Raw genomic sequence first — 12,749 nt, 5'->3', positions numbered from 1 at the left:
CATTTGTTTACTTTATACATTGTCTATTGAACCAGAAACATCGATCAATTTTATTCATTGACATAACATTTTTGTTGACAGGTAAATTATAGATATACACTATGACCTAACACTTCATCGTCTCGAGACAAAGGTGGAATCTAAGGGAGGTTTGAGCATTGTCATTCATTAATTAAAAGAAAGAAGCCCGGTATAAAAATTGGTCGTGTGAGTTACAAATCAATGTTAAATAATTATGGAGTTGATAATTGTTGGAGTTTTTAATATAAGAAATAACTTTTAATAAATTACGATTATTGAATATCGGTTATTTGTAATAATTTAGACTCGATCAATTCATGTGGTTTTATTTTTTAAATTTTGGCATTTGTTAGTCAAATTAAATTGAATATATTATTATTTGAGATGTAATTTTGTTAATTCGATTATAACCAATAACTAAGACTTTTAATTGAGATGACTATCTCCCGATTTATCAAAATAACCGAGTGAGTTCAAAATCTTAAATACAATAATGAGTATAATTAAATGTATATTGCGTGATAAACAAATATGAAATCAACACTAATTTTATATTCTTTTTTTCATATTTTACCTCTCATAAATAAAAAAAATCAGAGGAAAAAAACAGAGTACTTCGAATAAAATTAAGCAACATATATAAACTTATAAACGAGTGTGTGATAAATAAGGGTGATTAATTTTTCTAAAATTTAGTTATTTACGCCGTATTAAATAAGAAAATACGTAAGTTTTTTACTTAATGATACTTTTCATACCACCCGTTTTATTATTCCAATTAGAAAATTAGCATATTAATTTGGCCAAATTCATTCAAAATGATTTGGATTATGATTATCCTCATTAATGTCAAAAAGGGATTCCTTTCCCACTAATATTCCAATGAGTAGATTGACCGAGTACTCCATATTACTCCCTCCTTCAAAATCATTTGTTTATCTTTGATATTCTTTGTGAGAGGTCTTTTATTCAAATGTACAAAAATAAATGAATTGGACGAAGAGAGTATCTTTCAAGAAATGTAACTAACACAAATTGATTGAACAATTTATTGGAGACGAATTAGAGAGAGGTTAATATTGGATTCGTATAAATTGATATGTTAAATAAATCATCCTTTGATTCATCTTTTTTTGTGCTCTAATCTACTCTTCACAATACTTCTTTTAACTTGCAGTTACTCTAATTAAGGTTGATTTAAAAATATATATCTACGAAGTAGCATATAATTTTACACTAGTGACAATACAACACTAACCAATTATGTAGAAATTCACAGCGGTTATGGTTGTATTTACCGCCATTTTGATACTTCACATTATAAATGCATAGTTGGTATTTCTTAAGATGGGGTTAAATAACACCGTACTTGGATGGATCGGACAAGCTTATTACTAATCCCTAGATATTATGCTTTTGTCTTATGTATTTTATTTTATCCATTTTAAGTTTAAGACGAGGTATTAGAATTTAGAACGTAAACATTGATATGCCAACGGGGTACGAAAACCAGTTTATACATCTTTACTTAAATACGTATGAGAACGTAAACATTGATACGTCAACGGGGTAGGAAAATAACATGTGTCGCATTGCAATAGTTCCAGTTTGGGTAATAACAATTTGGTAAATAAAATATGAAGTTTCATACTCCCTTGAGTCCTTTCGTCCCGATCATTCATTCGTTTGCCTTTGGTTTGTACACAAATGGCAAGAAAAGAGGAGGGTCAATTATTAAATAACAAGTTAATCAAATTGAGTGTGGAGTATCAAATTGCTTATCAAAGACATTCCTAAAATATAAAGGCACACAATTGATTGAGACAACCCAAAATGGAATAAGCAAACAAATGAGTGGGACAAAGGGAGTTTCATATAAGGAGTTACTTATCCATTGTTTTACACAATTCGGGTTCAGATCAAGGTTTGGTCCTGAATTTGGGTGTCGGGTTATTCAGATTCGCTTAATTTGGACAAGTCTAAGTTACCTCAGCCGCTTACTTCGACTATTTGCCAATAACTTATCAAAAGTCGAGAAAAAAAATCATAGTATTTCAAATAGAAAAAATCATAGTATCAAAAGTGTATGGGTAGTAGACAAAGTGAAATTTTCTAAAATTTAATAATTTACTAAATCCAAAAAATATGTAAATTGTTACTTTTAATAATACTCTCCGTTTCTACCCGTGCAGTGCACGGGTTCAAAAACTAGTTTATGAGAATTGGATTCCTCCATTTCAACTAGATGTTATCAGTTTGAGATCCTGCAAGTTAGGCCCTCGGTTTCCAAAGTGGCTTCAGGTACAAAAAAAATTCTCGTACTTTGATGTTTCAAATTCGGGCATTTCTGACAGCATTCCTGTTTCTTTCTGGAACTCACTGCCATCTAATCTTCAATACTTGAATATGTCTAATAATCAGTTTTACGGAATTCTCCCAAATCTGCCAAATATATCAAATGCTTTTGCAATAGACTTGAGTTCAAATCTCTTTGAAGGTGTCGTACCATCGGCCTTTGCAAACACAAGCTATTTATATCTAAACGATAATAAGTTTTCTAACTGTTCTCATATCTTGTGTCCCAAAACTGAGAGTATTTTAAATAAACTAGACTTGTCAAATAATTTATTTTATGGGGAGCTTCCAGATTGTTGGATGAATTTTAGTCAACTAACAAGCCTACACTTAGAAAATAATAAATTATCGGGACATATTCCGAACTCCATTGGTACCTTGCTCAATCTTCAGACCCTACACCTGCATAACAATAGCTTTTCGGGACCATTTCCGGCTGCATTTGAGAGCTGTACATCCTTGGTGATCCTAAATCTAGGATACAATTTATTTAGTGGGAATATACCTCCATGGATAGGTAATGCGTTTCAAAGTCTAGGTGCTTTTATTCTTCGGAAAAACAATTTTAATGGAGAGATACCTGAAAGCATTTGTCGCCTCAACAAGCTCCAAATATTAGACCTTGCCATTAATCACATCTCAGGAGTAATACCCAATTGCATTCGGAATTTTACAGCGATGGAAGGGATAAAAAATCTAGGGTCGCAGTTTGCACACCGATATACTATTTTCGACATTATTGTTCCGGAGTTATAACTAAAAGTGAAACTGCGATTATTTCTTGGAAAGGAGAGGAGCAGAGATTCAAAGAAACGATTAAGTTTGTTAAATATATTGATCTTTGTGTAACGAGTTGAGTGGAGAAATTCACGATGGAATATCGGGACTTACTACACTAGGAGCTCTAGACTTGTCCGAAAACAACTTGAGTGGTTACATTCCTTTTGAAATCGGAAACTGGCGACTTTAGAACTTCTTGATTTGTCAAACAACCACCTTAGTGGAAAAATCCCAATAAGTCTAGCCAAAGTAACTACTCTTGATGTCATGGATGTGTCCAACAACAACTTTGTCGGGGAAATTCCGTTAGCACTCAATTGCGAGCTTTGATGCGTCATTGTATGTAGGAAACCCGGGACTTTGTGGAGCACCACTTCCAAGTTGTTCGAACAATCAAAAGCCCTCGAATGTACCCAACATCGATAATACTAGTATTAAAGGCAAGGATGAGGACTTCAATTTTTTCCTTGGACTTTACATAAGTGTGGCCCTTGGATTTATCGTTGGGTTTTGGGGAGTTTGTGGTACTTTAGTTATAAAGACATCTTGGAGATATGCTTATTTCAAATTCCTTGAAAACATTAAAGACAGGCTCTTGTAAAGCTTTTACGGTAGTCATAGCACCACCCAGGGTTGGTCTACATGATATGTAATCGAATCTGCTGAATTTGGAATTCAAGAGTCGAGGACGTTATCAATCAATCAAACATCACTAACGGAGACTTCGCAATTACTCTATTGGGTTTCACAAATGGGTTTTTCAGATAAATCGGTACACCATTCAGCGGCGACATAGGACAACAAAAGTCGACGTTAAAATTGAATTGCAACTTCACCAAGGAGCTATGGAACATACAAACATTTCTGTTATTTTTGTACTCGTATTTAATTATAATACAAACATCGAGACATTGAGACTTTAAACTTCTGATTACTTTTGCTCTTAAAAAATTCTTATATACGCGACATTGAGACTTGAACATAAATATAAAACAACATGAGAAAATTCGCTTCCCCAAAATTTTAGTTCTAAGTCCGTTCCTAATTTAAAGTACATAAACAAAGATAAATCAACGTCATTATTGTTTTACAATATCCAATTATATATATATAGTAAATAATCAATATTGCTTATCTCATTGACAAACAAAGTAAAAAATTAACCGATTTATTACCTTAAGTGTAGTAAACAAAATCTCTAAAACAAGCCATTAATAGCATATAATATAAATTCATAATCATAAAGATCAATCCTATTTATTGTGTTGATCGACTTGCACAAATTTTATCCTTCACTTAACTTATATAAAAGCCCTTCATTTACATCATTTTCCATAAAAAAATATAATCTATTTTTTTTTAAAAAAAAATACATTATCCTAAAAAAAGAATGCGAAAAAATTTAATTTCCCACGTCAATTTTTTGACACTAGCATGTCTACTAGTGTTATGTACGTTAGTTGTAGGAACAAAATTATCAGAATTTAGTAATGATGACACGGTAATTGGGCATGGTTATAAGGTAACAGATGCTCAAATTGATAATGCTACTAAGACATTAACTGCTTATTTACAAGTTGTTCAGAATTCCTCTACTTATGGGGACGATATTCAGATTCTTAGCCTTACTGCTAGGTACGTTAATTTACTCGGATTTCGGATAATTCATACGGTACTCTTGAATTTTGTCACTTTGTACGGAATATCCAAATTTTTGATCCGGAAAATTTAAAAAGGTCATAACTCGTGTTTATGAACTCAGAACGTGAAGATTTTTTTTTTTTTTCAAATCGATCATCTTTCCGAGAACTACGATTTGAAAAGAAAATTTGACGAGTTTGGACCTCGTAACCAAGATATATGATCACTCAAAGTTTGTTCGGTCGAAAACACTTTGAGGCACAATAACTCCTAGTAACAGGATCAAAATGCGACAATTTTTTTTTCAAATAGTATTTCTCGGAAAGATGAGCGATTTAGAAAAAAAATTCGTCATTTTCTAGTTATGACCTCTTTAAATTTTCCGGCTAAAAAAATTGGGTATTTCGTGCAAAGTTGCAAAACTCAGGGTACCACGTGAATTATCCGCTCGAATTTTAGTTATACTCTCTCTGTTTCGATCAAATATTTTTTTTTTCGAAATATATTTTGATTCAGTTAAACAAATGATTTGTACGAAAGTCTAACCGAAGTTAATTACATTTATGTAGCTTCGAGGAAGATGATCGTCTTAGGATCAGAATAACTGACGCTAGTAATAGTCGTTGGGAAATCCCCGATGACATCATACCTCGTCCACCACCAGTACAACCGCGACCACCACCACCATCATTTTCCAAACTTAACGACAACCCTCCATCGGAAAACAAGACCACCGTGTTAACCACCAAAAACTCGTCCCTCATATTCACCTTACTCCACACCACCCCGTTCGGCTTCATCGTCACCAACTCCTCCAACGGTGACATCCTCTTCAACGCCACAACGGACCCCAATGACCCAAACACTACCCTCATTTTCAAAGACCAATATCTTCAATTATACTCCACACTCCCCGCTAACCGGTCCCACATATATGGGCTTGGTGAGCATACCAAGCCCACATTTCAATTAACCCCTAACCAAGTTCTCACTATGTGGAATGCTGACATTCCTAGTGCTAATAAGGACCTTAACTTGTACGGTTCACACCCGTTTTATATGGACGTGAGATCTGGTCCAATAAACGGGACGACCCATGGAGTATTGTTGATGAATAGCAATGGGATGGATGTTGAGTATACGGGTGATCGAATTACGTATAAGGTGATTGGTGGGATTATCGATCTTTATATCTTTGGTGGGCCCACTCCCGTGAAGGTTATGGATCAGTATACCAAGCTTATCGGTCGCCCTGCTTCCATGCCATATTGGTCTTTTGGTATCCTTTCTTGCTCTTTCTTTTTCTTCTTTAAACCTTATTTAATTATCACTTGAAATGACACGACTCAAAAATAATAAAAGATTAAAACTTTTTCTCATTTTATTTGATTGTCTATCATTTGATGTATGATACTTTAATTTTCAGGTTTTCATCAATGCCGATATGGATATAAGAATGTGAGTGAGCTTGAGTACGTCGTAGACAACTACGCAAAAGCGAAAATCCCATTGGACGTAATGTGGACCGATATTGATTACATGGATGCCTATAAAGACTTCACTTTGGATCCTGTTAACTTCCCTCTTGACAAGATGCAACAATTTGTTAATAATCTTCACAACAACGGGCAACGATATGTGCCCATTGTCGATCCTGGTAATTAAGTTGTCACATGCTTCAGTTTTTCAAACCTGACTCGTTTGACAGGTCTAATCATGATTTAAATCGTCTTTATAGGTATCAGCACAAACAGTTCATATGATACGTTCAGCAGGGGAATAAAAGATGACATATTTATTAAAAACCACAACGGTTCGGAATACTTGGGTTCTGTTTGGCCAGGACCGGTTTATTTCCCTGACTTCATAAACCCGGCAGCTCAAAATTACTGGACCGATGAAATAAAGCGATTTCGAGATGATCTCAAGTTCGATGGACTATGGATCGACATGAATGAAGCAGCCAACTTTATAACTTCACAACCTCTACCAAACTCTACACTTGATGACCCGCCTTATAAAATCAATGACGGCGGAGGTCGTCAGCCGATATTAAGCAGGACGATTCCCGGATCCGCTTTGCATTACGGTAATGTGACCGAATACAATGTACATAACTTGTTTGGACACCTCGAAGCTCGAGCTACTCACGAAGCTCTTGTTAATGTCACCAATAAGAGGCCTTTTGTGCTTTCGAGGTCGACATTTGTGGGGTCAGGGAAGTATGCAGCACATTGGACAGGGGATAATGCAGCAAGATGGGATGATCTTGCGTACTCGATTCCGTCAATGTTGAATTCTGGTCTTTTTGGGTTGCCTATGGTTGGTGCTGATATTTGTGGTTTTATGGATAACACTAATGAAGAGCTTTGTCGTCGATGGATTCAGGTAAAATATATTTAATCTCCATTTTATTTTAATTGTAAGATATTAATCGCATCGAAATTAGACTAATCAAAACTAGAGTGAAACAAATAAAATCGTGAAAATGACTCGAAACCCAAATTGATATGGTAGTTGACATGAACTACTTGACTTGGAGGTGGACCTTGTAAACGGGTCAATTCGGTCGGGTTTGGAACGGGTCAATTCGGGCTTGGTTTACTCGGGTTTGCAATAGTTCGGGCCGGGTTGGGTTATTTTTGGGATCATTTTCAGATAGGTTGTTATCACTTATCACATTATTTGGGGCGAAATATAGCAAATCACCCCCATAAGTTTGATAGTATGTGTAATCAAACTCCTTAACTTATAAATGTAGCAAATCAACCCCATAAATTTCTCTTAATGTGCAATTAATCGCATATCTTATTTTTAAAAATAAAATTTGTAAATTAAATATTTTACTATTATTGAAAATTAAAATTATTGATTAGATTTTAATCCTAAAATTCTTGTTTATTAAAAAACATGTTCAAATATTTTATTTATTTATTTTGGTGAAAAATGTTCATGATATGAGAATTATTAATGATGTTACAATGAAAAGTTACATGACCGAATTTTTGTTTATACTAAAATTGGTTCGCATTTTTCGTTGAATATGTAAATATTATATTTAATTATTTAAGAAATATATTTATAATAGTTTTTATAATAGAAAAAAATAGGTTTAAGTTAAAAAATGGTAAAAAAAACTTGATTTGTGCTTAATTGCACATTTTTGGAAAGTTGTGACTTGTGAGGCTAATTTGCTACAAGTGAAACTAAGGGGCTTATTTACACGAAGTTCATAAGTTATGGGGGTAATTTGTTACATCCCCGCATTATTTAGGTACAGCGATCAATATGTGATAATAAACATTCAAGTTGGGCCAATTTTGGTACATGTCAGGGCCGGGTCATTGAGGTGGAGTTAGTTTTGTCAGGTCTACTTCTAATGTACATTATATGTTTCTTGTATGCAGGTAGGAGCATTTTACCCATTTGCAAGAAACCATGCCAACAAAGGAAGCACCTACCACGAGCTCTATGTATGGGACTCGGTAGCCGAGTCAGCACGGAAAGTTCTGGGACTTCGATACAGACTCCTCCCATATTTGTACACATTAATGTATGAGTCTCATTTAACAGGAACTCCCATTGCTAGACCTCTCTTCTTTTCGTTTCCAGAGGATGTCGAAACTTATGGTATCAGCTCACAGTTTCTTCTTGGCAATGGCGTCATGGTTTCGCCTGTTCTGCAAGCCGGTGCTGAATCCGTCACTGCGTACTTCCCGCAAGGAAACTGGTTCGATCTGTTTAACTACACGAATTCTGTGATAGCTTCTACTGGTGCTAATGTTACTCTGAGTGCACCTGCTGATCATATCAATGTTCACATCCGTGAAGGTAACGAGCTCTTCTAACTTTGTACGAAGTATCTCATTTTGGGTCACAAGACTATGAACAATGCTAGGCCGAGTTTGCGAGCAGGAGCGGACCCAGAATGTAAAATTTGAGGTAGTAAAAATAATGAATATGCATATAATGGGAATCGAATGAACTTGGGACACATAGGTAAAAAACCAAAGCCTTTACCACTGAACCACTTGATGTTTCTTATATATATTATGTGCATATGTATACTTATCTACTACTCGTATTCAACAATATTTGGGATAGCAAAAATTAGTACGCTAGCGCTTAACCCATTTTTTTAATGTTTGGGCCACCCCTTGTTACCAGGTGGGTCCGCCCCTGTTTGCGAGTCTGGTCAATTTTTGACATGTATAATTAATCTCGTATTGCATGAGTTCACTTGTGAAGGTATACGTCTTACGTGTTATCTTGTGCTTGTGTTAGGCAATATTTTGGCAATGCAAGGCGAAGCGATGACAACACGAGCAGCACGAAACACGTCATTCAACCTCTTGGTGGTGATGAGCAATAGCAGTGCTAGCACCGGGGAGGTTTTTATGGACAACGGAGTAGAAATACATATAGCGGGGGCAATCGGTACTTGGACATTGGTGAAATTTCAGGCAGAGTTGGGGTCAAGCAATGTGACAATTACATCAAATGTAACTCATGGAGGATATGCAAAGAGCCAGAACTACGTCATTGACAAAATTACCATTTTAGGTCTCACTAAGGCAGTTAAGAGCTCGTCGTCCATAGTCCGACATGGGTCTAGGACCGTAAATTACAATGATATGGAACTAACAACTAGTTCTGATAATGAAGGGATGTTTGTAGTGTCAGAAATTACAAATCTGAAGTTGTCTATGTGGAATAATTTCAAGTTGGAATTGAAAGTTGAATGAGAATTCATGATTTTAGTTGAAATTTTTTTTGTATGTCACTCATTTTACATGTTCTTTCTTCTCTCAGTTGAAATGTTGAATGAGTACACAATAGTGGAGTAAGGCTAGCGGGGCAAGGATCTTCTCCATTTCAGCACAAAATTGTTATATCACGCCCCCCTGCATTTCTGTTGTTACACATGGTACAGTCACTCGGTGATCGCTTTATTTGTACGATCCTCTTCAATACAGATTAAAATACACGGTTACATATTATACAATAATGAAATATGAGGTTTCTTCCAACTTCGGCTTATTCACATGATCCTGTCTTTAATTCTGTCAAGGAGCCGGAAATAGGCATACCTCCAGGATGTTTTAAAGCTTTCAGGTTTCCGATTTCTAATGGAATGTAACCGCTGAAGTTGTTTTCTGACAAGTCAACACCTAGTGCAGAAAGACTCGATATTCCAATTGGAATTTCCCCGCTCAACTCGTTACTTGAAAGATCAATATATTTAACAAATCTAATCGTTTCTTTGAATCCGTGCTCCTCCCTTTTCCATGACACAATCACAGTTTCACTTCTAGTTTCATCAATTCCATAATTATAATTGAAAGTTAGAACATCAGGTTCAAAATCCACCCCAAAATTTTTTATCCCCTTCATCACCATAAAAGTACCAATGCAATTGGGAATTACACCTGAGATGTGATTTATAGCAAGGTCCAATATTTGGAGCTTCTTGAGTTGGCAAATACTTTCAGGTAGCTCTCCGATAAAATTGTTTTTTCGAAGGATAATTGTACCAAGACTTTGAGAAGAATTACCTATCCACAAAGGTATATATCCAGTAAATAAAGAATCTAGTGTTAACGGAGCTTTGTTATTACAATTAACTGAAGAATGAATAACATTACTTAGCTTATCAGTGAAGTTATTATTCCCTAAGTAGAGGTGCTCCAAGTTGCATAACTTGCTATAATGATATTCGAAACACTCCCCTGAAATGCATTATGAGAAAGTGAGAGATACGAAAGGGAGTGAAAATTCCCAAGTTCTATTGGGATTGGGATTGGGATAGGAGCTTGAAATACAGTCCCAGAAAGATCAAGATGTACAAGTTGGTTAGTGATTTTAGGCCAGTTGAATAACCACTGGAATATTGAACTGTCGTTGAAATAATTATAAGAAAGGCTGATTGTATGGAGAGTGGCTGAGGAATTAACATACGAAATTGACGAAGGAGTTTGAATTGGAGGAGGGCATCCCTCTCACTGTTAATACATTGGATGTTATTTGTAATATTACGACCGAGGGTAGGGTGACATGTACAAGGGGACAGTACAAGCCATGAAAGTAGAATGAGGAGAAGCTCATAGAATGGTTTCATTTTGTGGTTGATGTACAAGTTTTGATTTATCAGCTGCTAGTCTGGAGCAAGGCTATATAACCTCATATAAATTGAAAGTTACATAGACAGGTAAGTAGGGACAGTATGCTCACGCAATAATACCAATATGTATAGTCAGTATTACTACTACAATATGCTCACACAATATTATCAATACATCATTGTGTTGTTGATTCAATATAGATTGTATATGGTAATTGTTAGGAAACTGAATTACACGTCCGCTTTTCTAATAGAATAATCCCTTTTTAGTGCCTGGGTGAAACCGAATTTTCTACTGAGAATAGACAATGCCCTCTGATTTTTGTGTAGAAAGTTATATCGTGGCTTTGATGTAGAAGAAAGTTTGTTTTACTGTATAATTTCTTTCTCATCCTTCATCTATTTATATAGAAAAAGAAACAGGGATAAGGGATCGATAAGGGAATGCATTTCTGAAGAGTTGTAACCCTTCATAAATTCGGATTAAAACTAATTAAATTCCGCGTAATTTTAATTACCCGTCATAGTTATTCGAACGAAAACTATACCGAATCCCGTAAATAATTATGCAAGCTACACTCCGGACTTCCCGAACTCGCATAATATTATTTAGAAATTATCCATCTACGAACCAACCTTAGTTACGCCAAATGAACCGATAATTACTCTTAAATCACCAACAATAATGCTTGTGTAGAATTGTTAAGGTTGAATCTCGATCTACGAAAGCCAACGAAAGCACGAAAGTAATGTCCTTGTTTATTTCGGTAACAAGAAATTAAAAATTTATTTATAGTTTCTACTTTTTCTATTTTCCCCTTTGTAAAGCTTTCTTTAAATTATTTCAAAATCCACATTATCTACACATTTTCGTTTAATTCTCAGCAAAACACCTGTTTTACCAAGAAATAAGAATGCGATTTTATTGTGAGACTAAAATACGGAGTACAAATTAAAGTAAAAATGTTCCACAAATAATAAAATAGATATGAATCATAAAATGAATATGGCTATGACCAAAAATGTTGCGAAAATAAAAAAGTAACTTTGGCCACGACTAACGATGAAAAGTCAAAGAAAATACAAAGGGTAATACCAAAGTTAGGACCGAAGTAGTTGGCCAACACATACATATGTGGGTTCCATAAACATCTTCCATGAACGCCGACTTGGACTATCCAAGTCAACGTCTAATGACTTTGAATATTCAAGTCCACCAGTTAACCATCACATTTAAAAACGACTTAAAGAGATAAAAACTCTCTCAAAGATAATTTCTCATAGTTAGTGACTCTGGGCTGGTCATTAGTGCGAGTCGGCCTTGCTAACCCGGACCCAGCCCGCCTATAACCCGTGTATGAACCCGGCCCGCCTAACCCGTGCTTGACCCGGCCCGACCTGCCTTATATTCGGGCCAGTTCGGGTCCCTCAAAGCCAAGCCCGACCCGTCCCAACTCGGACCTGACCTAGGCCCACACTAAAACCCGCCATAAACCCGTCTCATGGGTCTCCTTTGACCCAGCCTGACCCGACCCAACCCACCCTCAATCTCGGGCCGGTTCCTGGCCTCCCAAGCCAAACCCGACCCGCCCCCAGACCCGGCCCGGACTGTTGACCATCCCTAGTTAGTGTTAAAAATCTACATGTATAATTTGTGTCGAAACTTTACTTTTCAGACTTTGATGGCTCTTTTGGAACAAAATCTGTTCTGTTTACGAACACTACGTTGTGGCTTTTTTTTTCGAAACGATAATTGTGAGATAAACTTTACGTATTTGTAAGTTTTTTGGAACTATAATTGTGAGATAAACTTTACGTATTTGTAAGTTGT

Source organism: Silene latifolia, chromosome 10, assembly GCF_048544455.1.
Source record: "Silene latifolia isolate original U9 population chromosome 10, ASM4854445v1, whole genome shotgun sequence".
Taxonomy (NCBI): Eukaryota; Viridiplantae; Streptophyta; class Magnoliopsida; order Caryophyllales; family Caryophyllaceae; genus Silene; species Silene latifolia.
Note: the sequence above shows the minus strand (reverse complement) of the source record.